We start from the raw sequence: 15,429 nt of genomic DNA on the forward strand, positions 1-15,429 counted from the left end.
AAAATGTCTATGTTATGTCAGGGGCCATATTACATATTTAAACATAAAATAGCTCCTTTGATATTCACAAGATATTACTACTCATGTCTTAAAACTGGAGATCCTGAAGCTCAAAGAAGTTAACTGTTCTGAGATTACAACACCCGTCCCCCCCAAAAAAGGCCAAGTGACTTGCAAACTTCAATCTATTTTATCCTTCTTTGTAGATATGGGTTCTTTGGATTTTAACAAGTCTTAATATGATTTTATTATGACTGTTAATGTAATTTAAGTTTTATCAAGAATCCACATTTTTTGAACACCCATGAAGAATAAAGAAGAATAACAAGTTTGTAAGCTATTCCAATAGTCTTTTATTTGTCAGTTCAAAGTCTATTTAGTGATTCATTTATTTGCAGAAACAGTTCACATTTTCTCACATTCAACTGAATTCTGATAGGTGAAAATGAAGCTTGAAGAATATGATGATTAGGTTGAGAATTATACTGCTGCCACCACTAGAAGTTTATTTTCTAAGAAAGACGGGCTAGAGTAAAAAATATTATATACCTGAAGGCACAATCCTAACCTAGGATGTATTTTTAGGTTTTACTGAAGCCAGCAATCTTTCTCCTTGCCTAGTTTTCTGAACACAAGAAACAATACCCTAGAAGATCTTTATGTTGGCTGGAGAACTTACACACAGACACACACACAGACACACACACACACACACACACACACCACTCTCTACACTCCATTCTCCCAAAGCAATCAGTTCAGTTCAGTCGCTCAGTCGTGTCTGACTCTGCGACACCATGAATTGCAGCACACCAGGCCTCCCTGTCCATCACCAACTCCCGGAGTTCACTCAGACTCGCATCCATCAAGTCCGTGAGGCCATCCAGCCATCTCATCCTCTGTCGTCCCCTTCTCCTCCTGCCCCCAATCCCTCCCAGCATCAGAGCCTTTTCCAATGAGTCAACTCTTCGCATGAGGTGGCCAAAGTACTGGAGTTTCAGCTTTAGCATCATTCCCTCCAAAGAAATCCCAGGGTTGATCTCCTTCAGAATGGACTGGTTGGATCTCCTTGTAGTCCAAGGGACTCTCAAGAGTCTTTTCCAACACCACAGTTCAAACGCATCAATTCTTCAGCGCTCAGCCTACTTCACAGTCCAACTCCCACATCCATACATGACTACTGGAAAAACCATAGCCTTGACTAGACGGACCTTAGTCAGCAAAGTAATGTCTCTGCTTTTGAATATGCTGTCTAGGTTGGTCATAACTTTCCTTCCAAGGAGTAAGCGTCTTTTAATTTCATGGCTGCAATCACCATCTGCAGTGATTTTGGAGCCCCCCAAAATAAAGTCTGACACTGTTTCCCCTGTTTCTCCATCTATTTCCCATGGAGTGGTGGGACTGGATGCCATGATCTTCATTTTCTGAATGTTGAGCTTTAAGCTAACTTTTTCACTCTCCTCTTTTACTTTCATCAAGAGGCTTTTTAGTTCCTCTTCACTTTCTGCCATAAGGGTGGTGTCATCTGCATATCTGAGGTTATTGATATTTCTCCTGGCAATCTTGATTCCAGCTTGTGTTTCTTCCAGCCCAGCGTTAGTGGCTGTTAAACATTCATGATCGTCCATCTATCAGAATTAGATAAAAAGAGTGGAGGCAGTTTTCCAAATTGTACCTCCAAATCTTCTGCTTAGGAAAACAAAAATCGGTTTCCCTGTCTGCACTGATGAAATACCCTTGTTAACTGCTTAAGTGCTTACTTAGTTCTGTGTTTTGCTATACCTGTACAGACATATCTAGGATAAAGCCAATAACAGTATGTTTATAAAAATTCTGAAACTAAGTCAGTGTAGTTTTTATAAATTTAAATCAAAGAAAGGACACAAATTGGTTCCATTATTATATTTTTCCATTATCCCAACTCATGAGTATTGGAATATTTTAGCTTGTTTCTCATTACCAAGTGATCATTTCTTCTGATATTTCTTTTTTGATTAAAAAAAAAATGAAATAGGGCTTCCCTGGTGGTTCAGTGGTATAGAGTCTGCCTGCCGGTATGAGGGACACAGGTTTGGTCCCTAGTCCAGGGGATTCCTCATCCTGTGGAGCAGCTAAGCCCCTCCTTTGCCCCACTATTGAGCCTGTGCTCTGGAGCCCACGAGGTGCAACTACTGAGCCCAGTGCCCCAAGCCTGTGTTCTTCAACAAGAGGAGCCAGCGCCAAAGGGAAGCCGGCACACCCACCACTAGAGAGCAGCCCCTGCTCGCCCCAGCTAGAGAAACGCCTGGGCAGCAACAAGCATCCAGCACAGCCAGAAGTAAACTAGTAAAACTATAAGATGAAATAATAAAAATTTAAAATAATATGAAATAAACCCTGAGATTTTGCTAGAGTTATGAGACTTAAATGATAGGAAGTAAACTTCTATAATGCTGAACATGAATATGTCATGGTCATTCTTGAGGCTTATTTATTTCTATAATGGAGAACTTTTAATATAGTATAAATTATCATTAAAGTAGTATTATAAGGCTAAATCTATTTATCCAAAATTAGAAAACCTTTCAATAGAAGGCATTAGAATTTCTCTTGATCTTCCCTGGATTTTTTTTTTTTTTTACTGACTATATTTGACACATAACATTGTGTAAATTTAGGGGGTACAATGTGTTAATTTGATACATTTGTGCATTGCAATATGATTGCTGTTGTCATGGTATCTCACAGCTCTATTGTCTCACATAATTACCTTTCTTTCTAGTGGTTGGGGTAATTTTTAGTCTCAGAAAACTTGAGATGTATTAAGAATTTAAGCAAATGCAAGCTCTTACAGGAAACAGATTTTTCTTATCAATTTAACTCCCTTAAATAAATGTTGCCTAAAAACAATAATATGTATACAAAACAGACACACCTATATCCATTAAGGTACATTAAGCAGATGACAGGTGACTTTCAGAATTGGACACTCTAGCATCGGGGGAAAGGACAACTGACTAACTTGATCTGGTGTATCAGTGATATCACAATACTACACAGTATTTATTAAAAACTATATATTGAGTATTTGTTTTGTGACAACCTCTGTGTAAGATAATTGGCATAAGAACACTCTTTCTTGCTGATGAGTATCCTGAGTAAGAAAGGAGATAGAAAAGGCAATTGGGGTCTATTTTTTACTTGACAGAATGACTGCCAGACAAACTGGCTCTTTGGCCTTGGATATTTAGTAGATATTTTCCTCAAAGTTTACCAAAATGGGCTTGTCACTCTAAAATAATTTTTCAATTTCACATTTGTTGCCAATGATAAAATTCAATCTTCCAAATAAATTTTTTCCATTTTGGAAAACTTGCATTAACCATTCTGAATCTGACAGCTTCCCAATACTTTAACATTTCTGGATGAGATTGGTGATATTAATGAATGTGATCAATATACAATGTTACACGATTATATATTAATGAATGATCAATATATAATGTTACAAAATCACACTGTGGTAAAAGATCTATTCAAAGTACAAGGTAGACTAACAGATTTTAATGTAACAGAGATGAAAAGTGCACTGATGTGGTCTCAAATCCCAAATTTAAACTAATCTTTAAGTTACCACTATTGTTGAGTTTTGGTATAGTATCAAAGAATAATGTTAATTATCTACAAAGGCTAGTAGATAGCCTTTGCCCCACTACATATCTTTGCGAAGCCAGATTTTTACCACATATGCCAATTAAAACACACTGTAGCAGACTGAATGTAGAAGCAATATCTAGCTGTTTTTCCTTAAATCAGACCCCAAGAGATTTGCAAAACTTGTAACATCATGTCACTCTTTTCACTAAACTTCTTACTCTTAGAAAATACAGTATTCTTTAGGAAATTATGTTCTAAGTTTTCATATCTAATAAAGTAAATATTAATGCATATAACCCGGATAAACAAAAACTCTTTGGGAAGCTCGATAATTTCTAAGGAGGGTTCCTGAGACTAAGAGTTTAAGAACTCTTTTCAAGAATGTTTCTAGTTTTCAGGAGAGATTCTGACTATCCAGTAAAGACCATAAAGGGAATCTGACTTTCCACTGGTGAATATGTGAAATAGATTGCCAATCCAGGTTCAATGTGTGAGACGCGGCACTCAAGGCTGGTGCGCTGGGATGACCCTGAGGGATGGGATGGGGAGGGAGGTGAAAGGGAGGTTCAGAATGGGGAACACATGTATACCCTTGGCTGATTCATGTGAATGTATAGCAAAAACCACCACAATATTGTAATTAGCCTCCAATTAAAATAAATTACAAAAAAGAAGAAGAAATGATGGAAGTCAATGTGGATCATTCATGAGATAGTTCCCTCTTCAATTGTTAAAATTCTGTCATACTTATTTTCAGTCCCAATGTTTCAGAGGCAGAAGTGGCTGAAAATGAACCCCTTACCTTTGTAGTGTTTCAGGGAGGAAAGCAAAGTAGTTATATTATGATTTGCTGAGACAGAGTAAGAGCAAACACTAATAGTGGAAGGCAGAAAAGAGAAAAGAAGTCTAAAGGAAAAGAAATGAGGTCCCGTATTGCCCCAAGTAGGGGCTTCCCTGGTAGCTCAGTTGGTAAAGAATCCACCTGCAATGGAGAAATGAAGTCACTCAGTTGTGTCCAACTCTTTGCGACCCCATGGATTGTAGCCCACCAGGCTCCCCCATCCATGGAATTTTCTAGGCAAGAGTACTGGAGTGGGTTGCCATTTCCTTCTCCAGAGTATCTTCCAAACCCAAGGATCGAACCCGGGTCTCCTGCATTGCAGGCAGACACTTTACCATCTGAGCCACCAGGGAATCCCTTGCAATGCAGGAGACCCCAGTTCAATTCCTGGGTCAGCAAGATCCACCGGTGAACAGAGAGGCTACCCATCCAGTATTCATGGACTCCCCGGGTGGCTCAGACAGCAAGATTCTATGAGCAATGTGGGAGACCTGGGTTTGATCCCTGGGTTGGGAAGATCCCCTGGAGAAGGGCATGGCAACCCACTCCAGTATTCTTACCTGGAGAATCGCCATGGACAGAGAAGCCTGGCAGGCTACAGTCCATGGGGTCACAAGAGTCAGACATGACCGACCGACTAAGCACAGCACGTTGCTCCAAGTGAAGCCCTCAATAAACACGGATAATAAAACTGAAGCTGGGGTGGAGTGAACTCAAGGAGGAAATAAATCCCATTCAGAGGAATATAAAGGATGGCTCTGAAATTTCTGGCTTAATATCTGAGTGCATTGTTTAAGTATCATTGATTTAAAAAAAAAAATCCTATATTACCATTAAGCTCCAGCTTTCTGCTTTCGTGTGATTCTCAAGATTTCTACCAAGAGGTCCTTGATGTTCTGTGATTAAAACACAGGACAGCAAAAATATCAAAAAAACATCTGCTTGAGTAAACTTTTTTAATACAGATGAAGAAACCAAAATCTTGAGTGGTGAAATTATGTTTCTACATTGAAGCAAAGCTAAACTAGGATCTATGTTTTCTCACTTTTGAATCTTTAGTGTTTATGAATATTAAGAAAAGCTGCACCTTGAACATTTTTATCCCAAAGAGATTCACTTCATCCTAAATTATCGAAATAACTTTGACCAATGTAAATATTCTGCAATCTAGATTTGAAGTCACTGGGTATGTCAAAGCTATATTAACCAGAACAGACCGGGCTTTCCATATGAGACGTTTTAGAGAGGAATGTCAAACATCGTCTACATGTGCAGCCTAAATCTTATTCCATTAATTCCATCTGCAGGCACTTTTGATTGGTCCTATGTGGTGCAAGTCACTTTTTCTCCCTTCCATGTGCTGCGCACACCCATGTGTACCATGTGGCAGCACTCTCTCTCTCCCATACGATTATGCTAGTCCCTTCCCATGCCCCAATCAATACATCACAATAATGGCACAACACGTAAGCCAGAAAACACCAGATTCTCCACATCAAAAGACAGAAACAGGGGGTGGGTAATTCACAATGCTGACTAATCCAAAAGATATTTACATTTTTAATATGCCTTGTGCGACCGTTAAATGTGGACACCATTATACTTTGAAAATTCTCTTCAAACAAATGAAGTCACTCTCTAAATGTCTTCCTTTTCCTGGTTTTTGCTGTTTAATTATCCATACTTTATCTCATATCCTTCCTTTCGTATACTTTATGATAGTTATGTCTAAAATCCTGAAAAGAATCCTTCTTTTAAAAATAGGAAGAACCTGATGCATTACATAGTTGAGATACAGCAAGTATTTACTTCAAATGTAGCTATTTTCTTATCTGTAATGCTTTTTGTAGCATCCTTTTCTGTCAAGTCTCACATTTTTAGATTTGAGTTAATTGAGTTACCTCAGTTAACAGGAGCTATATGAGTGTGTGTAACATAACTGCTACATGTTAAAACTATAGTAAGATTTGATTTTTAAAATTTAGAGTAAGGATAATTAGTTAACCTATATTGTTGTTTATTTTAAATTATTCTTAATTTGCCCATGCTTTCATATTTTCACACATTATAAAAATTAATCTGTTGCAAATAATTTTTCATTTATGTAATATATTTTAATATTAAAAGACTTCAAAGATGTTTAAAACCCAGACTCAATTATCACTCCCACATATATATCTATCTGAACTATACTATTGGATGTAGCAAAAGCTGGCTAACTGGTCATCAAATCTGTTTCCTCTTTCTCCAGAGCACCCAGCTAAGTCAGTGCTACTCAACGTGCTGGTTCATGACTAGAAGTTTATACCAGAATGTAAATCAATACATGGCTTTCTTCATCAAGATTAGTTGTAACTATACTCAACAGTGTCCTTAGTGACATATATAGTTAATTTACATCCAAAGCAAGTTTCTGATCTTACCAAAGGTCAGTAACAAATAATTTTATAGACAGGCAGCCAGTGCCTGGACCACAAATTGAATACCACTGACCTACACTGTAGTCTCCCTGATAGGAAGTTCTAACCACTGGAATGTGGTTGGAAATATGGTCCATCATTTCCAAGGCTGCAGACTTAAATCTCTCATGTTCTTCTCCATTATCCAGTGACTTCTGGAAGCTATGTGGTTGAAGATGATACACTTAGGCAAAGAGTCTGCATGTGTGCTTACTCACTCAGTTGTGTCTGACTCTTCGCCACCTCCTGGACTGTAGCCTGTCAGGCTCCTCTGTGCATGGGATTCTTCAGGCAAGCATACTGGAGTGCGTTGTCATTCCCTTCTCCAGGGGATCTTCCCAACTCGGGGATCAAACTCGGGTCTCCTGCATTGCAGGTAGATTCTTTACCATCTGAGCCACCAGGGAAGCCCCAGGCAAAAAGCCTAGATCCCTCAAATAACTGACATGGACACTTATATTGAACTTTCTGTGTGCAAAATATAAATTACTACTATGTTAAATTATGGGCTTCTCTGGTAGCTCAGCTGGTAAAGAATCCACCTGCAATGTAGGAGACTCCAGTTCAATTCCTGGATCAGGAAGATCCACTGGAGAAGGGATAGGCTACCCACTCCAGTATTCTTGGACTTCCATGGTGGCTCAGCTGGTAAGGAATACCCCTGCAATATGGGAGACCTGGGTTCAATCCCTGGGTTGGGAAGATTCCCTTGAGAAGGGAACTGCTACCCACTCCAGTATTCTGGCCTGTAGAATTGCATGGACTATATATAGTCCATGGGTCACAGAGTCAGACACAACTGTCACCTTCACTATGTTAAATTACTGCAATTGAGCAGATTTTCTATCATAACAACTTGTATGGGGTCACCTATTGAAATGCACAATATACCATGTTTAGATGTCAAGATTTTCAATCAGAAACAATTCACTTCACAAATGGATTGTCCTTATATTTGTTAATGAGTATCTCATTTTCAAAAAATTAATTCAAGGTTTAGTCAATGAAGTTTAAATTTTAAACATGTTCTTATTCATGGATGCCACATTTTACTTCATTGTTTTTAAGCCCTAAAGTAAGGTTTTCATTTTTCCCAAGCAGGTCTCTCCTGTCACTTTGAACTGAGAATAAGCCAATAAAAATGGCCTGATTTAGGTATATGCCCACATTACTTTTCTTCAGTGTAAAGAGACTGAATCTATCTCTACCACCTAGAATAGACTAGGCTCTGGATAACAATTTGTTGACTGAACAATGAAATTAATGCTGTCATTTTTCATATACACATTATCAGCACACCCTTCCATACTGAGAAAATTGTCTTTTAATTGTAAGATACATATTTTTACTTTTTATGATTAGAACTGCATTTGCATGTGTGCCTCTTTGCTCATATAATGCATTTACATCTTTTCTTAATGTTGAGAACTCCACTCAGAGCAGATGAAGGCTCTCTTTATTCCATAAATAATACCTATTCCTCATAGTATACACAATAATAATAGCTCAGATTTATTGTGTCAGATGGGTGCTTTCAAAATAGTGTCACTATTTCTCATAATAACTCTTCAACAGGCATTATGAGGCCATGCTACAATGAAAAGTTAAAGATTGCTGAGAGTACCTTCTTCAAACAATGAGTTTTAAAGACCAACTGTGATTTATTTTCCAAAGGCCATTATTTTTCTACCATTTCATTCCATGAAGCATATTGACTGACATAATTTGTACACATCTACATGGCCTTAAAGTGATTTTGCTGCACATATTATTTGTGATCAACACCACTTCATTCCACTATTCAACAGCCAGTGGGACAGCTAGTATCAGGAGGTTTTCTGATGAATACTTCCTGTTCTGCCTGAGAACTCTGTTCTAAGACCTCACTATGCTGCTGCTGCTGCTGCTAAGTCACTATAGGGATCCTATTTACCAGTTGGAATATGATACTAGAAAACTTACTGGATGAACCAGTGATTCTGTTTGTGCTAAGTCCAACCTCTGACAAAAAATAGCAAAGCACTGGGTGGTTCTAGGCTTTCAGCCTGCTTCCCAATCTCTTAACACAGTTTGGTAATTCAGAGTGTGGGCTCTGAGGCCAGGCAGAGTCAGATTCCAGACTCAGATATTCCATTTACCAGCCATATGACCTAACACTAGTTTCATAACCTCTGTGGTCATCAGTTTCTTCAACAGTCTGTTTCATGAAAATGGTTTAAGATTAAATAAATGAATCCATATAAACCAGTTAACACACTGACAATCAAGTGTAACTGTTTAAATAAATAAATACCAATTAAATAAATACCAATTTTTACTGGTCTAGATTTCTTATTTACCAATTTCTAGTTTTGCATGTTTGACTCTCTCACTGGAAACGTTCCTGTTCCACAGGAAGAGGATCATGGTAGTATTTTTCCTGTTTGAGTAAATTTACATGGGACACAGAACTAAAATCCAATAATCAAAAAAATGAGGGGAGAAACCTAGTTAGAGAAAAATATTGAAGAAATGTGATAGGGATCCCATAGAGTGACTTAAGTAGCATGTTAATTGACATACATATCTTAAATATCTACCATTTCTAGTGAATATGAAAAGGTATGCATATTGATAATTAGTTTTTTTTAATGTTTTATATATGAATGACAGTATTTATGGGCCTTTGACACAGAAGTAGCTCAAAGGAAAGAGGATCCATCATATAACATGGTATCTTTCAAACTCCCTACTTTTTGAAAAAGTTATATTTTTATTTGTCTTTTACAACAATACCTAAAGATGTGATGAAACTAATATTTTAATCCTTTTTGTCAGTTATCCTGAATGTTTTCAGAAGTTAGAAAATTTAGTATTATTTAAAGTCACTCTTGCTAGGGACATTTTAGGGAATGCTCTCAACCTGCTGCAACTCCATGAAAACTCAAGAGAAACTATTATTCCAACTGATTATGCAATGATAAAACAAACAGAAGAAATAAAGCACTGTCAAAAACTGACAATTGGTAAGCTGTCAGCATTTAACTAGTATCCACCTAAGGAATATTTTATTAAAAAAATAATTTTAAACAATAAACTCTGTCATCTTGAGAAGATAATTCCAGAGTTTCCCATCTCCTCCACATTTTAGGACTTTGTGTTCTTCAGTGTAGGAGGAAAGAGCCAAACAGGAATTTGTTTTTATAATGTTAAGTACATCTAAATACAAACCAAATTTTTTTTTAAGTAGCATTAAAAATTACTGGAGTTCTTCAACTAACCAGGTATTTAATATATTCATGAAATTCATCCTTTTTATAAGCCTCAAATGGAGCAAATTATGCAAATCATCTAAAATATTTTTATAATATACTAACTCAAGATTTGATGGTCATTGTAAAATAATTTTATATACAGCATATTTTACATTGCTATAAAAATAATGTATTGTAATACAAGGAAATATTGTTGTAAGAAAAAATTATAAAAAAATAATACCCATAATCATGCCCATATTTTTAGCCTTTTTGTATGAATACTTTAAAAGTCAGAATTAAGAATACATATAATATTTTGCACAGGAAAGGAAACCATGAACAAGATGAAAAGATAACCCTCAGAATGGGAGAAAATAGATGCAAATGAGGCAAGTGACAAAGGATTAGTCTCCAAAACACACAAGCAATTCATGCAGCTCAATATCAGAAAAACAAAGGATCAAAAAATGGGAAGAAGACCTAAATAGACATTTCTCCAAAGAAGACATACAGATGGCCAACAAGCACATGAAAAGATGCTCAACAGCACACATTATTAGCAAAATGCAAATCACAATTACAATGAGGTATCACCTCATGCCAGTCAGAATGTTCATCAACAAAAACTCTACAAATAAATGCTGGAGAGGGTGTGGAGAAAACGGAAACAACTCACACTGTTAGTGGGAATGTAAATTGATACAGCCACTAAGAAGAACAGTATGGAGGTTCCTTAAAAAACTAAAAATAGAAGACCATATGACTCAACAATCCTACCACTGGCATACTCTTGGCGAAAATCATCATTCAAAACGACATACACACCCCAACGTTAATTATAGCACCATCTACAATAGCCAGGACGTAGAAACAACCTAAGCGTTCATCAACAAATGAATGGATAAAGAAGATGGGGTACATATATACAATGGAATATTACTCAGCCACAAAAAGGAATGAAATTGGGTCCTTTATAGAGATGTGAATGGACCTAGAGACTGTCATACAGAGTGAAGTAAATCAAAAAGTGAAAAACAAATATAATACATTAATGCATATATGTATTCAGTTCAGTCGCTCAGTCATGTCCAGCTCTTTGCCACCCCATGAATCACAGCATGCCAGGCCTCCCTGTCCATCACTAACTCCCAGAGTTCACTCAAACTCATGTCCAACGAGTCAGTGATGCCATTCAGCCATCTCATCCTCTGTTGTCCCCTTCTCCTCCTGCCCCCAATCCCTCCCAGCATCAGAGTCTTTTCCAATGAGTCAACTCTCCACATGAGGTGGCCAAAGTATTGGAGTTTCAGCTTCAACATCAGTCCTTCCAAAGAATACCCAGGACCGATCTCCTTCCAAGGAGTAAGCGACTTTTAATTTATTGGCTGCAATCACCATCTGCAGTGATTTTGGAGCCCCCCAAAATAAAGTCTGACACTGTTCCCACTGTTTCCCCATCTATTTCCCATGAAGTGATGGGACCAGATGCCATGATCTTCGTTTTCTGAATGTTGAGCTTTAAGCCAACTTTTTCACTCTCCTCTTTCACTTTCATCAAGAGGCTTTTTAGTTCCTCTTCCCTTTCTGCCATAAGGGTAGTGTCATTTGCATATCTGAGGTTATTGATATTTCTCCTGGCAGTCTTGATTCCAGCTTGTGCTTCTTCCAGCCCAGCGTTTCCCATGATGTACTCTGAATGTAATTTAAATAAGCAGGGTGACAATATACAGCCTTGAAGTACTCCTTTTCCTATTTGGAACCAGTCTGTTGTTCCATGTCCAGTTTTAACTGTTTCTTCCTGACCTGCATACAGGTTTCTCAAGAGGCAGGTCAGGTAGTCTGGTATTCCCATCTCTTTCAGAATTTTCCACAGTTTATTGTGATCCATGCAGTCAAAGGCTTTGGCATAGTCAAGAAAGCAGAAATAGATGTTTTCCTGGAACTCTCTTGCTTTTTTGATGATCCAGCGGATGTTGGCAATTTGATCTCTGGTTCCTCTGCCTTTTCTAAAACCAGCTTGAACATCTGTACATTCACGGTTCACATGCTGCTGAAGCCTGGCTTGGAGAATTTTGTACATTAATTTGCTAATGTGTGAGATGAGTGCAATTGTGTGGTAGTTTGGGCTTCCCTGGCTGTTCAGATGGTAAAGTGTCTGCCTACAATGTGGGAGACCCAGGTTCGATCCCTGGGTCAGGAAGATCCCCTGGAGAAAGAAATGGCAACCCACGCCAGTACTCTTCCCTGGAAAATCCCATGGACTGAGGAGCCTGGTAGGCTACAGTCCTTGGGGTCACAAAGAGTAGGACACAACTGAGCGACTTCACTTCTTCACTTCACTTTGAGCATTCTTTGGCATTGCCTTTCTTTGGGATTGGAATGAAAACTGACCTTTTCCAGTCCTGTGGCCACTGCTGAGTTTTCCAAATGTGCTGGCATATTGAGTGCAGCACTTTCACAGCATCATCTTCCAGGATTTTAAATAGCTCAACTGGAATTCCATCACCTCCTCTAGCTTTGTTCGTAGTGATGCTTTCTAAGGCCCATTTGAGTTCACATTCCAGGATGTCTGGCTCTAGGTGAGTGGTTGCCCTCAAAAAGTCTACAAACAATAAATGCTGGAGACAGTGTGGAGAAAAGGGAACACTTTTATACTGTTGGTAGGAATGCAAACTAGTACAGCTACTATGGAGAATAATGTGAAGATTCCTTAAAAAAACTGGAAATAGAACTGCCATATGACCCAACAATCCCACTGCTGGGCATACACACTGCGGAAACCAGACCTGAAAGAGATACATGTACCCCAATGTTCATTGCAGCACTGTTTACAATAGCTAGGACATGGAAGCAACCTAGATGTCCATTGGCAGATGAAAGCTTAAGGAAGTTGTGGTACATATACACAATGGAATATTACTCAGCTATAAAAGAAGAGCACATTTGAGTCAGTTCTAACGAGTTGGATGAAACTGGAGCCTATTATAAAGGGTGAAGTAAGCCAGAAAGAGAAATACTAATGCAGTATATTAAAGTATATATATGGTATTCAGAAAGACGGTAAAGATGACCCTATGTGCAAGACAGCAAAAGAGACACAGATGTAAAGAACAGATTTTTGGACTCTGTGGGAGAAGCAAAGGTTAGACAATATGAGAGATTAGCATTAAAACATGTATATTACCATATGTAAAATAGATGACCAGTGCAAATTTGATGCATGAAGCAGGGCACTCAAAGCTGGTGCTCTGGGACAACCCAGAGGGATAGGTTGTTGTGGTCCAGAGTCAACGATAAGAAAGCAAAAGAGAGAAAGAGGCTAGTATTTCCTGGGTTAAACAGAGAACCAATAAAGCCCTAGGACAGGGCTTGTACAGCTCACGGAGGCACAGGGTGTTCTCTCGAAGAGGTCTTGAAAGCCCGGGGGGGAAAGTGAGCTCGGCATGTTTCTATGCTCCAGAGAATTAGCCAGAGAGAAAGAGAAAGAGAAAGACAGACACGGGGACCCAAGTCTCTAGTGAAACAAGGGTATTTTATTAGCAGAAATGCAGGCTTATGTATTTTAGTAAAATGATTACTCAGCCATTACAAAAGATGTTGAGTCACTCGCTCAGTTATGTCCAACTGTTTGCGACCCCATGGACTGTAGCCCACCAGGCTCCTCCGTCCATGGGATTCTCCAGGCAAGAACACTGGAGTGGGTTGTCATTTCCTTCTCCAGGGGATCTTCCCAACCCAGGGATCGAACACAGGTCTCCCACATTGCAGGCAGACGTTTTAACCTCTGAGCCACAAAGGATGAAATCCCATCAATTGCAACAAAATGGACAGTCTAATACATACAAGGTCACTGATGCTGAAAAGAGTCATTGAAGGGAGCCACTGAGAGGAATCCAGGCAGGTACCCTTTCTCATGATCTCAGTCCTGAGAACTGCGTGCAGCTCTACTCTTTCCTTGAGTAGGAACCAATAAGGAACACAGAATTCTTGAGGAATGGCACACAAAGGAAGAAAAGTGCAACATATTGGAGTCCTTAAAGCTGAACGTCCCCTGACAATGGGTTGGGATCTATGTTCAGGATGGTGGGACCTATGTACACCCATGACTGATTTATGTTGATGTATGGCAAAAACCACCACAGTATTGTAATGTAATTAGCCTCCAATTAAACAAATTAAAAAACAAAACAAAACCAAAGAGTTATAAAGACAGCTTGAAAAGTTGTAGAAGAATAATTTTTGAGGCAAAAAATAACATATAGTAAGACCCTCAAGACTATGTCATATTTGCTAAAGATATTTCCCAAATTTTGTTTCCTAATGTTACTTTTATTTCAGACATATGTTTTATATAATTATGTTCATGATATTTTCCTTTGTAATTACTTTCATTAAGAAACTCTTTAGAAATCAGATATTCATATTCCTTTACTTCTTTTTATCATTTATTTTCTTAATCTTTAAAATAAACTTTTGGCTATGGTATGAGTTAAGGAACTAACTTTTTCAAGTATATGTTCATTTTTTCTGATATTAGATGAACAATAAATCCATTAGTAGCTTTTAGTTGTACCTTTTTATATTAAACTCTTATATACATATATATATGTCAATACCAATAAGAGGAGATAAAAATATTTGTTATAATTTTCCATTCCACATCTATTTTTTTCCCATGAAATCACACTGCTTTAATAATTATAGCTTTATGGTATATTTTAATACCATCCTTTTGCCCTCCTCCCTTTTCTCAGAATTTTCTTAGACATTGTTACAGTTTATTTTTGCCAAATGAATGATAACAGTATTTACATATCCTAGTAATGTTATGAATAGATATGTGCAAAGCTTAAGTTTTTGCTAGTTTGTCCATCTTTATAACACTTACTTTTACCATCCCAGAAAATGGTTTCTTAATCTACTCATTTAAGTCTCTTCATTTGAATAATCATTTATACATTCACCTAAATGTTCTATTAATATGGATCATCTCAGTGTATTCACAAAAATCCATAAAATTAATATGTATCCTCTGTATTTTTCCATTTTAATCCTTAGAAAACTGAGGCTGAAAAAGTGCATTATTAATGATTACTATGTAGTTAGCATGTGACACAGACATGATTTTTCACCTACATATGGATCTACCTTCTTTCTATATAAACAATTCCTCTGAGTTCTGAAAGTTCTCATATAGGTTCCACCATTTTGTTGTTGATGATTTTGTGTATATATATTTTTTGCATCAATGTATCAT

Source organism: Budorcas taxicolor, chromosome 4 (assembly GCF_023091745.1).
Source record: "Budorcas taxicolor isolate Tak-1 chromosome 4, Takin1.1, whole genome shotgun sequence".
Taxonomy (NCBI): domain Eukaryota; kingdom Metazoa; phylum Chordata; class Mammalia; order Artiodactyla; family Bovidae; genus Budorcas; species Budorcas taxicolor.